This window comes from Eschscholzia californica, unplaced genomic scaffold (assembly GCF_041429995.1).
Source record: "Eschscholzia californica isolate CP2 unplaced genomic scaffold, dmEscCali1.0.p SCAF_6, whole genome shotgun sequence".
Taxonomy (NCBI): Eukaryota; Viridiplantae; Streptophyta; class Magnoliopsida; order Ranunculales; family Papaveraceae; genus Eschscholzia; species Eschscholzia californica.
In genome coordinates this window covers 13665787-13682692 of record NW_028238483.1, presented here as the reverse complement: position 1 = coordinate 13682692, position 16906 = coordinate 13665787, and the positions used below count along the sequence as shown (strand labels likewise).

General features: G+C 36.9%; 1 long non-coding RNA gene across 1 annotated transcript; it reads left to right on the top strand.

Annotated features, from left to right (window-relative positions):
- Positions 1–2163: 2163 nt before the first annotated feature.
- On the top strand, positions 2164–5604 carry LOC147531845 (uncharacterized). Its single transcript, XR_015227839.1, has 4 exons — positions 2164–2733; positions 3222–3313; positions 3911–4054; positions 5320–5604. It is a non-coding gene; the product is annotated as an uncharacterized LOC147531845 (long non-coding RNA).
- The last annotated feature ends 11302 nt before the right edge of the window (positions 5605–16906 follow it).

Sequence of the window (16906 nt, the reverse complement as noted above, 5' to 3'; positions counted from 1 at the left end):
TTAGGTTGGGTTTATCATTTTGATCATTTTGTGAAGAACATACTTATAGATTTTGCTCTTTTTTTTTTATGGAAATATGGTTATGTTTAGATAGTTGATAATTTTGTGAAGAGCATTAGGTTGGGTTTATCATTTTGTGAAGAACAGTAGGTTGGGTTTATCATCATTTTGTGAAGAGCAGTAGGTTTGAAAACTAAGGAAGATGTGTTAGGTATCTAACAGGAACTATGTTAAGTCTTGTTAGGTTTATGTAACATGTACTTTTGGAGCTATAAAAGTTGGTTATGTTTTGAATCTTAGTTTTTTTGTAAAGTTCAAATCTTTTGAATGTGAGTTGCTACAAATGTCTAATCTTTGACTTCTAACTTATTCAATATCATCTTCATACATACATACTTGGGTACCCTACATACTTCAAAGTTTCACATTGTTAAACTTGTTACAAAACTCTTCAAGAGTAGTGGTTATCACAATTTGAGCTTGAGAATGGTTACTTTGCTTCTGTCTTTGGTTCTTATTCATCGGGCAATCTTTCTTCCAGTGACTTGGATCTCCACAACCATAACAACCCACTACTCGATGTTGTTTCACACGTTGAGTTTGATATTCAAGCATGGCTTCATCTAGCCACTGAAAAGATTCACATTTGAGGTATTGGCATCTCAAATACTTTCTTCTGGGGTTTCTTGAAGTACTCGACACCATCACTTTTCGAATGGCATCACAATTTCTCTTCGTACATGCGGAGTAAAGAAAGGGACAATTTAGAGCTACATGAGCCTTCATCTCACAAATTTGACACATGACTTCCTGAAAACGAAAATAACACATAACAGTTGAGATAACACCCCACTGTAAATACGATAATTAGGGAAGGACCCCCAACCGAAAATAGAAGATATCAGTGTATACCTCAGATGATGAACTACACTTAGCTCCTCCTCCCATCGTTTTCGAAACAATGAACACAATTTAAGGTTTCAACCCTCCCAAAACTTCATCATCCATCGATTGAATCTCTTGCTTTTTATAAGCTTTTAGGGTTGTTACCGTTGGGAGCTTTTGGGGGTAGTTTTGGGAAACATAATTCAACAGCTATATTGAAATATTCAATCTGGACCGTTGATCGGGAGATGAGATGGTGACCGTTAGATTAGATGGAGGATGGTACGAGGGGCAGTTTGGTCACGACTCACGCGTGTGACTCACACACTGACCAGTTAACGTGTAAATGACGGAAAAAAAGCAATTGGGGGCTAACGCCTAAACAGTTTTGATTTTGGGGGTGAAGTCCTAATATCACATAATAATTGGGGGTGTATGTCAAATTAACCCATTAACCCCCAAATCACGCTAAATTGATCCCACAAAATATACTCTTTCAGAATCTGAAAGTTAAGTGAGAGAAAATTGATTTGAATCGAAAAAAAATTACATAGTAAGATAGAGAAAATTGATCTGGTTTCTAAATCTATAAAGAAGAGAGAAAAAATTGATTTGGAAATATCCGTGGTGATGGCGTTTCGTTTTGGTTAGGATTTTGGTTTCTGATCGATTCGGGTAATAGGAAAGAGAATATTTGATTTCCAAATCTGTTTAGAGGAGTGAGAAATTATGATTTGTTTCTATCTGTTTTTTTGCTTTAAAGCCCCCAAATCACGCTCACTCACATTAGAAACTTTCCGGATTCACCCAGAAAATTAAAATTCTCGCGATTTTTTTAGGGACATGGACGGTATAATTTCATTAAGTATGGGTTATTTTTTTAGGGACATGGTCTACATACCTATGGACCCTAATTTCTAATGTAAGACAAAAATTTGTTTAGGGTTTTCCTTGGTTATTAGAGAAAATCAAAGCATGTAGTTTTATTACTATGTGTTCTTGACCCCAATATATTTGTAATAAACTACAATGACATGATGAAGGTCATAAGAAGCATTCAAGCCATAGTTAGAGTTAACCCCAATATATTGCCAAAAATTGTGCCTTTTAAAACCATAAATAGACAATTCTCACCTGGTCTTCAGGCAATTGCAGATGTTGCAGTCGGCATAAAAGCTGGATTTTACGACATGGGTGAGAAGAAGATAGTAGTCCTTTTGTATCTCTCTAGGTTATGTGATTCACTATGTTGTTCCCTTACATAATTTATTCCGAAAACATGATAGGAGTCTGGTTGGAGTCCATGACAGTAAATCCAATGGCCTGGGAGGGATCAATCAATTTGAGAGTACACTTTCTTATTATTCTTCTCAAACTTAAATAATCTCGATGTTTGTCACAATGTATTTTTCAAAATATTTGATTCCTAACTACATCAGGCAAGCAACATTCAAAAGGCTCAAGATTGTCTTCTACCCATCGGTGTCACGTCTGAAATTTTGTCCATTGTAATAATGTAACAAGAATGGAGCGAGACTAGTAGGCTATGAGTTTTATGAATATTGCAGTCTGTTATAGTTATCTGGCAAGTTTAAAGCTGAAATCGTGTCTTTGTCCATAAAGGTAGTATCCAATCTGTTAGTTGTCTATGTTCGGGAGGATTGCTTTCTACTCTTATTGTGGAACCGACAAGTTTTTCATGTTTAACTTGAAGATTGTGGACCCAAAAAACTGAAGACGAAAACCTGTTACGATATCCGTGGATGATGGAATTCGTCCGAGCACAACATTGGCATATTTGGCGAAGCTGAGGACTGTATTAAAAAAAGGATGGAAGCACCACAGCAGGTACATACATCCTTCCTCTCTTTCTCAAACCATATTCTTACCGGTTAATGTGTCTAATCAATGTTTTTCCATTATAGGAAACTCAAACAAAGTGAGTGATGGTACATGGGTCGCCCTTCTTATGAAGAGAAGTATAGCTATGTAGAAAGGACTTCTAGTTTTAGTCCCTATACTTCTACTTGAATTTTGAATAATCTGTGTCTAGTGTTCTACTTTTAACGGGGTCAAGATAAATATTAACTTCGTTTCTTCTATATGGAACCACAGAATATGAAATTATAGCAGTTTATTAGATCAATATGCACTTCCAGTGCAATTTATTTCATAAGTCAGAAGTTATTCATATGTCTTAATTGTTATTGTGAGCGTCCATACATATTGTTCTTTTCATAGTCGATCTTCCAAGTGATTGATGGTTCAAATGCATCAATTTCTCGTATCTTTTATGAATACTTGTTGTTGTCATTTAAGAGTTTTCGTGTTGTCAGAGTGGATTGTTGGCCCAGCTGCTGCTATTCCAGTTGCAATGAAGGCTGCTGGTCTTGAGATTGAGGATATCGATCTTTTCGAAATAAACAAGGTAATATAATCTCTTGTTTTACCTATATGTTGGGCTTCTAAACTGTGTCGCATTGACAATATTTTTGGTCCTTGATTAGGCTTTTGCTTCCGATTCGTGTATTGCCGTAACAAACTTGGTTGACCAAGAGAAAGTGAATTTCAATGGAGGTGCTATGGCCATTGGCCATCTCCTTGGTGCTACAGTAGGCTAGACCAAGTAAATTTACTTATAAACTCATGTTTGTAGGCTAGATCAGGTTTGTCAAGCTTTATGGTTCTTCTTTTTTATCGCCTGGTGCAGATATAGACACACTATGTGCAGGACCTAGGCATGCAACGAGAGAAGTGAGTATTCAGGCTATACACTATATTTTTGCTATCAGATTATAAACGTTAGGTTTTGGTCTGAAAGATAATTTTGATTGTTATTCCTTGTGGACTTGATAAATATATAGGGAAGCATTTGACAATGGAGCTCATTGCTTATGAGATAACCTCCCCCTCTAGTTTCTTCCCCCCAAGACAAAATAATAAATTTAGGCTCCGTAATTTGCTGTCAGTTTATTATTATCTTCTACATTAGCAACTCATTTGTTGTTTCCCTATTCTGTCGAAGGGAGTTCGTGTCTAAGAGATAGTTGGTTCCGGGACTTCGATATTTTGCAAGACTGTATTATAGAATGCAGATGAGCAAACAGTTCGCAGTCTCAATGGAAGCAGAGGTACTGACCAGATTATGCGCTTGGTACCAAATGTCCAGGTTGGTTATTAACGAAATTGTATGTGCATGTTGTTTTTGATACCCTAAACCCCTTCCTAACATAAAAATTTTTGGCCAGCGCTTTGGGGAAAGCTAAATAGTTTCCGTGGTGTGAAGTCTTGGTAAAAAATTAGTCAATTTTGTTTGACAATTTTATTTTGTACGTTGTTATGGGGAAATAAAAACCTCCACCTCACCTCACTCTCTCTCCACATCACCTCTCTCTCTCCCACCTCACCTCTCTCTCTCCACCTCACCTCTTCTCTCTCTCTCTCCTCCATCTCATCGCTCTACCACCCCATCTTCTTGCCACTTCATCATCTTCACCGGCAAAGGTCACCGGCCGGCCAATTTTCGGCTGGCGACCTTCAAACATAAAAAATAATTTTTTTTATTTCATCTCTCCTCTCTCTTAAAAAAAAAAATTTCATCTCCTCTCTCTCTCTAAACTCCGGCGAAGGGGGTTTCCCTTCGCCGGAGGTCGTCCGGCAGACCTTGAAGGTCTGCCGGAACAGACCATGAAGGTCTGCCGGAACAGACCATGAAGGTCTGCCGGAACAGACCATGAAGGTCTGCCGGAACAGACCTTCCAGATCTGCTCGAGCAGATCTACAAGGTCTGCTTCGAGCAGACCTTCAAGGTCTGCCGGACGACCTCCAGCGAAGGGATACCCCCTTCGTCGGAGTTTAGAGTGAGAGAGAGGAGATGAAAAAAAAAAATTTTAAAGAGAGAGGAGAAATGAAATAAAATTTTTTATTCATGGTCGCCGGCGGAAAATTTCCGCCTGGTGACCTTGTCAGAGAAGAGAGAGGTGAGGTGGAAAATTTCCCTAGAAAATTTTCAAAATTTTACATATTCCTTTTAAAATTTCACAGTCCGGAAACTATTTAGCTTTACGAGCAGACCTTCAAGGTCTGCCGGACGACCTCCAGCGAAGGGATACCCCCTTCGTCGGAGTTTAGAGTGAGAGAGAGGAGATGAAAAAAAAAAATTTTAAAGAGAGAGGAGAAATGAAATAAAATTTTTTATTCATGGTCGCCGGCGGAAAATTTCTGCCTGGTGACCTTGTCAGAGAAGAGAGAGGTGAGGTGGAAAATTTCCCTAGAAAATTTTCAAAATTTTACATATTCCTTTTAAAATTTCACAGCCCGGAAACTATTTAGCTTTACCCAAAGCGCTGTCCAAAGTTTTACCTACCATACCATATGTCCATCAGACTTGGGCTCCGGTGTCGTTTTCTCAAAAGGCTTTCATTTTGTGTGCAGACACCGAAATAAAAGCTGGAGTTGTGTTCGAGAGAGGTGATTATGGTGACGATCTTCGAAATGCACGTTAAATCCAAAGCAACAGTTTCTTATCCAAGGATGATAGGTAGATTATCGAGTGGTGACAGTAAAGTATGTGGAGAAATACAAATAACACAAGCAATATAGAAAGAAATTTAGCGGGAGTTGGAGTATCCAATAGGTTACTGTCTTAAATACTTTTACACTGAGTCTGAACTCTGATATTTAGACTTTCAGCATATCCTAGTGCTCTACATTATTTCATCTACAATCTTTGTCTCTTCTCAAGAACCCAAATTGGTGAAACTACTGAGTCTTTGAATCCTATCACTTTTAGTATTTTTTTTGGTACAATTATTTATAAAGCCACTTTATTGTGATATGGTTGTCTATAATAAATTGTTGTTGGAATGGGATTCCAATGCAAGCAGAGAAAGTTTTCGCCAATTTTATAAGGTAGGCGGTTGACTATCCCATATACAAGCGACATAAAATTCTCGCTAAATTCAGAAAGACGCCTATTAATTATCCCAAATACGAACAAGAGAAAACTCCCGACAAACTTTAGGGACGGATGTTCATTGTCCCAAAGTGTAAACAATAAAAATTCCCGCCAAAGATTTGAGGTCAGTTAATTACTGTCCCTAATAATCGTTTAGACAGGGACAGTTGGGAATAGTCCCAAAAAAGTATCGGGGACAGATGTAATCCGTCGCTACAACTGTCCCTAATACCATTTGGGACGCCCCTTTAGGGGACATATTTTTCCCTCATAGTCCATTGGGGACGGTTTTGTACCGTCCCTAATGGGCATATTTTTTGTAGTGGTCGGAGCGGTTTTCGAACCCTTTGCAGGTTTTCCCCTGGAATCGAAGAACAGGAACCAAGAGCTAAGGAGCTGGAGCGAGGAGGAACAAGAGCAAGGAGAAGAAGCAAGGAGCAGAGAAGCAGAGCTGGAGCGAGGAGCAGGCGAAGGGATCATCATCAAACTTAACAGAATATTCAATCATAACGGAGGCTGTCATGCATCAACTCCCTTTTTCATGCTGATATAATGTGATGGGCCTAGAAAGTTTCCTTAAAAGATCTCACCTGCAAGTATATGTGTCAAGTAGTAAAACCCGGTAAGACCGGGGTCGATCCGCAGAGACTAGTCAAACCTATTCTAAAACTTGGAAGTAGCACAATTTTCTTTCAAATGGTTTTGGTGATGAAATATCTAAATACTAAAATAACAAAGACAAATAATACCGGTAAACAAATCAATAGGGGAGAGGACCTAGGATTTTAGAATCCATCTTAACATGTATCAATAATAACTTAATCATGCATATCTTTTTTATCACTCAAGTTTTGATGACCGAATGTACCAAACCTCGGAAAATATTCTAGTTACAGCTAAATAACACTAAAGTCTAAATTCGAAAATTTGAAATACGAAGTCGCAACTATTAACTATCAATTTATAAGCATGACTCATTAAAGAACTTAACCTAAACACGAGCCATCAAATCTAAAGCATAGCTAATGAAGAAATCTCCCTACGTCAACACTAAGGATTCAATATTATAACGATTAAAGCATTTCAGATATTAAGTCATGAAAAAACATCAAAATATTTTTAGACTTCATCAAACTCATGATCAAGATTAAAACTAATAAGTATGATGAATAGGAGAGGAACTAACTTTTCTCGCTGAATTTTCCCTCTGGCAGCCAAACACTCCCCTAGAGAAAATTATTAATGTTGAAAAATTATTTTCCAAAAGAAATTCCGAGCCAAACAGAGTCTTCTTCTCAACTCTCTCTATACTGTTTCTCTCTTTTCTTGAAATTAAACTAGAGGATCAACACTTTGAAGAAGGAGATTATATTAGATAAAAATGGATAATCCTTTCTTTCACTCTACAAATCTCTCTTTCATCTCTGTTTCTCAAACACTCTCAACAAAAAGAAAAGAAAATACAGAGACGAAGATGATGAATGGTCTGGTTTTCTGTTCCAGTCGAGCTACTCTCTCTCTCTAATATTTTTGTTCAAGTCGAGCTCCATAGAGGATTCCCCCTCCATTCTCTAACGCCAATCTGCAATCAGCCCCTCTCTCTCGAAATATATCCAGAGAATACTCTCTTTGCTTCTCGGTTCCAAATCTCTTTCTCTCTCTACTGTTCAAGATTTCCACAATATTTCTAATATCTCCTCCAATCTCCACGCCTTTTAGTGAGAGAGATTTTCTCTCTCTAGCTCCAAAAATCTCCAGCCGAGAAGATCATCAACCTTTCTTTCCCTCTCCAACTATCACTTTATCTTTCTTTATGTTCTCTGTTTTGTAAAGAAAAACTTTCTCTTTCTCTTTCTCTTGTATCTTTCTCTCTCTCTCTTTTCCTATTAAGCAGAAGATAAGAGAGAATAAAGAGATGTGCTGATGTGTTGGTTGTTAAGAGGGTGGATTCGGCGATATGCGGTTGGGTGAATGAAGATGCGACACTCTTTGCTGATGACGCCATGTGTGCGGGGATAATCCCGCCGTTAGATCTGGTTGGACGTGCAAACAAGAATAGTAGTCCCGAGATGTAACCAAAAATTTCCATTGAGCTGTCCGATTTGTGCCATGTGTCACTGGCCGATTTGGTCAACCCTCATTGATCTCAGACTTGGGCTAACTTTCTCGTCCGGGCTCCGATTCGATTTCTGTTTTTACCCACGGTCTCGTCTTGGACTCTACTTTACACCCGATCATCAATATTGGCCAAGTTACCAGAATTCCCAAATGACCAAACTGGCCTTTTATGTGTCTTTCTCCCGTTTTTAACCATTTTTCGTGTTCAATTCCTCATAAACCTCCTGGACAAGAGAAACACACAATTCATCAGAGTAACTGCTCGAAATGGATTAACTAGCTCCAGTAAAGAGATTTCAATGATACATTTTCATGTCTCATCATAACGGAAGGCCATTTTTTGACATCAACAGTCGCATTCTCTATTTAATGGTTACAAGTTTGGGTTTAACCTGCACTATTGATACCTTACGTCAATTCATGCTGACTCAACACATCTTGACGTTACTCATCGAGTCCTCCTTTACCAAAGTCTCTATTGGCGAAGTTTTTTTTTCCTCTCAACCTCTAGTTCTCTTCTCGTCTTAAGTTATTCGCTCGGTTGTTTAATGACTCGTAGATCCACTATATTTCACCATGATGGTCCCTAGTCCACTTTCTTGCAAATAAAAACAACAACTTATGGTCTTTAATCCTCTATCGGGGTAGAATATCGAGCCTTAGCCTCTTTGTCTTGTGAGCTTTAATGGATTAATTAATCCTTACTTTGTGATCTCGGTATCACACACACCTCTCCTATGTCAATGTATTGAGACAATCATGCACTTTACATATTGTCAATCTCGTCTTCCATGAATACACCAACACCATTCAGATCGACTGCCTCCTCGTTCGTGAGAAGTTTCAATCCGGATTGTTGTCCTTCTACAAAGGACTAGCTCACCGATATCTTTATTAAACCACTAGGCGCCGACACTTCCAACAATCTCATTGACAAGTTAGGCATCATCACCATTTCTTCTCCAACTTGAGCGAGAGTGACTTAAGTAAAGAGTCGGTCCTATTCAACCAATGAAGGACATTTTTCGGGATTTTCATCGAAATCTTCACTTATCTTCTCCATATATTTGTAACTACTTCTAACTATCTATTTGTACGCATCTCTAGCTAGTACTTTTACTATCTCTAAGACTCTATGAATACTTTACAATCATAGACCTACTCAATACACAAAATTTACGTTCATCTTTCTTTCTAGTTACCAGCTAGAATCTCTCTCGATTCTCTAAATCTCGTTTGCTCTCTCTATCTTCTTTTTTTTCTCTCTCCTCTTATCTCATGTCATACTTACTATATTTAGGAACTTCCACTACTTTAAATGTAGTCTCTCTCTTTGTGAACCAAATTGTACCACAATATGGATTAATTCAATATGCTATCACTCATCAAACTCATGGATCTAAAGTATCAACTAGGTGAACTGAGATTTACATCATCTGATAATTGTCTTACTGACGAATGTTGCAGCTCTGCCATGAGCAATAATTGTTGAGAATGAGAATGAAAGGACGTAACCCTTTTTCTCTCTCGCGTGTATTTGAAAAGGTGCCATTTTTTTCTTTGTAAATAGGTGAGAATGATATCTTGTTTTGGTTATGATGAAATGTGATATTGGTACAAAGGGTTAGACCTTTTCAAATGATACTCCGTCTTTTGGGCATGAATGAAGGGGATACATAGGTACGAGTGTCTGACCATCAAAAGAGATGCATCCTATTATTAAAGGGATGTCTCCTATCTCGTGAATTCCTAAAATCCTATGCATAAGTAAACCTCGTTTTTATTTTTTATTAACCCTTGAATTTCTTTAAGGGTGCCTCTATGGGCGCCCCAGCCCCGTCCTTTTGCTCTTGGCGTGTGTGAAAATAGATTTCACCTATAACATTAAGTCAACACATCGGAAAAAATCAATATTTGTTTAACAAAATGCGATTTACTAACCCACAAATAACTCACAAAAATCGAGTAGCACAAAGTAAACTCTAACTGAAATTCAAAATGAAAGCTACAATGTGAAAGTAATCTATAACTAATCAGTTCAAACAACTTAAAATTCCAAATTAAAATATACAATTCGTACGAATCTCGTTTGTCGCTTCCACAACCAAAACCATACGATCTTTTGGAAGAAGTTCTTTCCTTGATGAATATATTGCTCGACTTTACTGTGACAAACCTTCATTGATTCTTTCCACAACCATGGTCGTATAATCTTCATCCTTGTAAATATACGAGGGTTTAACCCGTGCTTGTCAGACACAGACAATCCTATCAAATGTGAAAACAGATGTAACCTAGAACATTAAGTTAACATATAAGAAAAATCGATTTTTGTTTAGCAAAATTTGATTTACAAACCCTGGAACAAACTCCCAAAAATATTTTATAAGATATTAAATTGTTGAACTTTCCTAAGATGGACTTTGAACCCCCAATGAGTACTTTTGAAGGAATTTTTTTCTTTAATAAATCCATTCCGTAATATTGTTTGAATAAACACTAAGTTGAGCCGATGAGTGAGAGCACCTAATCACAAACACAAGACTCAGCGATTACAAACGCAAAATTTAATAATCTTACAGTTTGTTCGAACAAAAAGTAAGCTCAAGGTTTGTTCGAACAAAATGTAAGCTCAGGGATTTGTTCGAACAAAACCTAACCCCAAAATGAAAATGCAAGATTCAGTAAGCTTAATTTAATGCGAAAAATGAACAACAACAAATATTAAGCTGCATTAGCAGTCAATCAATAAAAATAATAACAAATATTAAGGAAGAAACCTTAAGTACGGACAAATGGAAATAAACCCATTAAGTAAGAAAGAGTACCGGGTTCCTCAGGGTTTAAGCAAGAATACATTTTATAAACAACAACTTATGGTTTCAGGGTTGGCTTGCAGAAATCTAAAGAACATGAAATCAAAATGCTTAAACAAACACAACAAAATCAAAATTGAAATAAAAACAACATTAACAACTTAGAGTTTCAGGGTTGGTTGTTGAACCTAAAGAACAATATGATATCGAAATGCTTAAATTGAAATAGTTAAATAAAATGACAAATTCGAACGACTGAAACTAAAGTACTAGTTTTTCAGGGTTTATGCAACAAACAACCATAAAACCGTATATCAGCTGATGATGGTCGATTTCACAGACCATTACAAACCATTAGTTGAAACTCAATTGATGATAGTCGATTTTACAAATCATATACGATAAAACCAAAAATCTCAAACCATTAATGGATTGCAAATAATAAATGGATTGATCAGTAGAAACCATAAATGTAAGCCGATAGAAACCTTGAAACCTTAAAACCATAAATCTTGAAACTATTTCAACCCTCTAAATCACAACCGTAAAACCAAATAGATTGAGAGAAAGATCGATTGAGTCAGCTACGACTTCCCGTTTTTCCTCTCCAGTGACTAGTTATTTTACATACTCACGTCTTTGTAGCAATCACTATTTACGTTCTCTTTACATTTGAGAAGTCTTACATATTCAATGACCATGTGACACTCTGTAAAATAATAAATTTTGGTATGAAAAAATGGATATTGATACGAGGTTCACGATTAGGACGTTTCTTAATTAAGTACTTCACATAATTAGAGAAATTAGTATTTTCCGAACTTATTAGGATTCTTGATTCTAATACAGAAGAGAAAGAGAAGATTTTGGTTTTCAATTTTTTTTTCTCTCCTTCATTTCCACAAAATTTCAAATTTTCTTGTAAATATTCTTATAACAAAATTAAGAACCACGGTTAAAGCTATTGGTTTTTAAGTACGAAAAATTCCACCATTCTATATGTACAAACTTATGAATATGGTCAAAATTTTGCATATATACGTGACCAACAGTGATCTATTGGATCTAATTGTCGTACAAGATTATAACTTTTTTTTTTCCAAATCCAATGGTTGTTAAATTGTCATGTAGATCTGCACATACAAAGGTAATTGTTTGTAGTGTAATGTTTAAAGTATGTTGATTGACATAAATAAATTTATGTTTGGGTTATTTCTCTAATAGCACCCAAGTTTGTGACCTGTTTCATGCCCAGGCCCCTACTTTATCAAAAATATCCAGATGACCTCCTTTTTCAGATTTTCCGGCCGGCAACCTTCAAACATTAAAAAAAAAAAATTTTAACTCTCCTCTCTCTCTCTTTAAAAAAAAAAGTCTCTCTCTCTAGATCTGGTGAAGATCTAGGTATGTTCGCAGACCTTTAATGGCCTGCTCGTAGACCTGAACCAGATCTAGAGAGAGATTAAAAAAAAAATTATAAAGAAAGAGGAGAGTTTAATTTTTTTTTTAATGTTTGAAGGTCGCCGACCAGAAAATTGGCTGGCCGGCGACCTTCGCCTGTGAAGATGATGAGGTGGCGAGAAGATGAGGTGGCAGAGAGAGGCGATGAGTTGGATGAGAGAGAGGTGATGACTAGTTAACGGTGTCATAACGGAATCCGAAAAAAGGGGCCCATCTGTGTATTTTTGACAAAGTAGGGGCTAGGCAGGAAACCGGTCACAAAGTTGGAGGCTATTAGGGAAATAACCCCTTTTTTCACTGTTTAATCTAACTAACGTTTTTAAATCGTTATTAAATGCATTCTTGGTGAGAAGGAAGATGGTGGAAGAAAATCAAAACATAAGAGGTGAGTAGTGTTTGGAAGAATCAAAACATAAGAAGTGAGAAGTCATGAGAAAATCACGATCTAATTATAAAATGAGTAACTATTGAAACAGAATATATTTTACTCTAAAAACTCTCACCCAAAATTCAAGCGAATAATTATGAGGGCTCTTAAAGTCAAATATGCCTCCACTTCGGAGAAATACCTGGGCGCTCAACTTTTCATTGGTCCGAATAAAACTAAAGTTTTCAATGATCTGGTAGATAGAATTAGTCAAAAACTCTCGAAATGGAACAATGCGTTCCTCTCTCAGGCCGGGCGAACAGTGGTCATCACTGCGATCGCAGCAGCCGTACCCCGATATCAGATGCAATGTTTCGCCATTCCAAAGGGCGTAAGCAAACGCATTATGACTATTCAAAAGTCTTTCTGGTGGGGTAAGTCAAAAGGTATATGTACAAAATCTTGGAAGTCGATCTGCCTCCCAAAAGATATGGGAGGCTTGGGCATTCATAGTCCTGAGATTGATAACATAGCTATGTTAAGCAAACAAGCCTGGAAAATAAAGACTAATCCGGAAGCAGCATGGGTAAAATTCTTGAAAGCCAAATACTATCCAAATATCGAAAATCCTGGTCCAGTAAAGAATCACCACTCCTGGATTTGGAAAACTTTATGCAAATCGCTAAACCAAATAAACACCTTGAGCATATGGGAGGTAAACAATGGCGAAAATATAAATATTTGGAAGGATGTTTGGATCCCAAATACAAACCGTCCAATCACAAATCAACAAAACTCACAACTAACAAAAGTTTCTCAACTTATAGAAAATAACAGATGGAACGAGAATATAATACGAGACATTTTTGATGAAGCTACCAAAAACTTGATACGAACTATTCCAATCAACCAAGAAGGTAAAGATGAACTGAAATGGACTTTAACTGAACCTGGAAACTTTACGGTCAAATCGTTATACAATCATCTGAGAAGAGGAAATATCGACCCGAATCCCGACCAAAAAAATTGGAAGTTTCTGTGGAGTCTGCCGGTTATCCCCAGAATAAAGATCTTTCTCTGGAAAATTTGTAACGAGGCGCTGCCGGTAAAAGGCAGAATAGGAAAATACATAGGAAACAATATGAACTGCCACATATGCAATGAAACAGAGACAATGGAACACGCACTTCTTCATTGTCCGATTGCTAGGAATATCTGGTTCCACTTTAACATCATTTCAGAAAACATAGTCTCTATCAAAGAATGGATTTTCTCTTGGAACAATTCTACTTATAGATGCAACAATCCAAACAGAACACAATTTGCGACTATACTGTGGATTCTATGGAAAACTAGATGCAATGGTTGTTTCCAAGGTACCAAAACCGAGACAGTCAGCATCATAAATGCTATACATTACTACCCGTCTGATAATAACGAGATCATAAAGGAAAAGATTATAGATACTGGAAAATGGTCCCCACCAACAGAACCGTTCTTGAAAATCAATGTGGATGCCTCCTTCAAGACGATCGATGAGCTCATAGGCACGGGTCTAATTATCCACGATCACAAGGCTACTTTCATTGAAGCTGCGGCTGATTGCACTAGAGCTAGAAACAGTGAAGAAAGCGAAGCTATAGCCATTTGCAAAGGTATGGAATGGGCAATACAAAGAGAATACAAGCACATTATCATCGAAAGTGACAGCTACAATCTCATACAACACATTAAAGATCGAAAGCATTCGATAAGATGGCAATCAAAGACCCACATCCAGCACATTAGAGATATGACAAGAAGCTTCGAGGATGTTTCCTTCCAATATACAAAAAGACTGATGAACTCTCAAGCAGATTCTTTAGCAAAGTGGGCAAGGATGAAGAAAAAAGGAAAGATATGGAAGCAAGTGCCTTATTTTCTTATTAAAAAGTACTGTAAGAATATTTTACTTTAGTTAATATATAGCATCCTATTTCAACAAAAAAAAAAAAACTATTGAAACAGAATAACAATTAAGGTAACTTTAAACTAAAGGGAGATTGGGAGAAAAAGCCCCAATCTACTCTTATATATTATGTTTTTAAATGCATACTAAAGGGTAATTGTATCTGTAATGCCTAGGGTTTCAGTCCTATTTAAATAATACCAAAGAAGGGTATGCATTATGCATGAGTTATTTTTGTCTCTATTTATTTATTAATAACACATGCTTGACCGTTGAATTACCGTTAACTATCATTATCTTTAGGTTTAATTTTAATCTGGCCCCATTTGTGGCAATTAGGTATTTTAGCCTTCATATTTGCTTAAAGCTTCAATTTGGTCACAATACGATGATTCTAGTAGTTAAATTTAATATTCAATAATTTTTTTCCTTTATTAAACCTTCTTCTCAAAAAGTGTCCCTCCACGTTCTTTCGCTTTCATAGTTCTCATATAAGTTGGTTGCGATAGAGTCGTTGACAACAACCAGCTATCCCGACGACCCTATAAAAAAAATTATGATCTCTGTCTTCTTCGTCTCACCACCACTACCTCCACCAAAATCATCATCATCACTTTTTTTTTCTCTCTCTCTCCCTCCCACTCTCTTTCCCCTGTCTATTGAAGCTTCGATTTTAATCTTCAACAGAAGCTTCTTCAATTGAAGTTTCAGATCAAAGCTTTGATTCATGGCTTGAAGTTTTAAGATTCTTTGATAACTACTAATCGAAGCTTCGCTCCGAAGCTTGAAGCTTTAATTAGAGAAGCTTCAAATCGAAGTTTCGATTTGAAGTTTCAATGGAAGCTTAGAGAGATGAAAAAAAGCTTACGACCAAAGCTTCAAATCGAAGCTCCCATTGAAGCTTTAGTGGAGGCTTAGAGAAAGGAGATGATAATCATGGTAGTCGTGCTTATGGTGATAGTGGTGATGGCATGGTGTGGGGAAGATGAAAAAAGACATTGTAATTGTTTTTGTTGAAGGTGTCGGAAATGGATGACCAATCGTTGTCGGTGACCGATTCCACAAACTTATCCGATGAGCAAGAAAGAGAAACAACGTGGAAGGAAACTGTTCTAAAAAGAAGGGTAAAAAAGAAAAGAAATTATTGATTATTAAGTTTAACTAACGGAATCATGATCTTGAGGGTGAAATTTGAATATTGGACATATATGGGGGAAATTTTTTTAGTTGGTCAGAAAATGGGGGTAAATTTTTAGTTTGACTAATTGAATTGAGATTCTCTTTTCTCCTCAATTCAAAAGACATCTCTTTAGTTTGGGTAAACAACTAAAATCCCCATGTTTTGAAAAAAACTCTTTACATAAATCCCCATGTTTCATTTATAATTACATATATCCTCATGTTTTGCTAGAGCAACTCCAGTGTGGGTCGTGCTAAGGCCAAAATTTTAAAATTTTGGCCTCAACCCCTTAATCCACTCACAGTCGGGCGGAGCCCCAACCGACTCCTTCAGTCATCCCTAACATTAGGGACGACTGAAGGGTCCCCAACAGGACCGTTAGGGGCTCCCCACGATCATGTTGGGGATGATCTTGGCCTTTGGATTATCCAACGACCATATCTTTATTTTTGTAAATTAAAATAACTTAAAAATTAAAACTAACATTAATAATAAAAATATATATTAATACAAACCGACTTTTGCATTAATAATCCGACGATCAAAACACATTACTAATAATCCAACGATCCAAAATACATTACTAATAAATTTAACGACCAAAATCTATTCATTGTCATCGTTAGATCTCGTATTCCGTAAGTGTTCAACAAGATCTGCCTTCAACCGAGAATGAATTTCATGGCTTCTAACTAGACCTCCACGTTCAAGCACTTCGTCCGATAAATTTTCTCCACGATCTATCGGGGACCCATTTCACATCCCTCAACATTGATTGTAGCATTAGGACCTTCGTCTTCAATAATCATGTTATGCATTATGATACATGCCTTCATAATATCATTCATGGTCTTTACGTCCCACCAACCACGATTCATCCTGTAGCGTGAGCGAAATATTATATCATCATAAGTTCGAGTTTCATTGAAATAACTCTCATAATGTTTTCATAACCGAGTTGCCTATTACGATCTATCGTTTGGCGACCCGAAACAAAACCAACATAACGAGAACGTTTTCTTGTAACGTTCTTTTCCATTTCTTTTAACATTCTAAGATCATCATCATCTCTTTTTCGAGCCCATTCATCTTCTTCAAGCATCAAGTTTAATAAAGTAAAATTGAGATTCATGGGATTCAAAGGATTCATGGGATTCAAAGGATCTATGGTGGA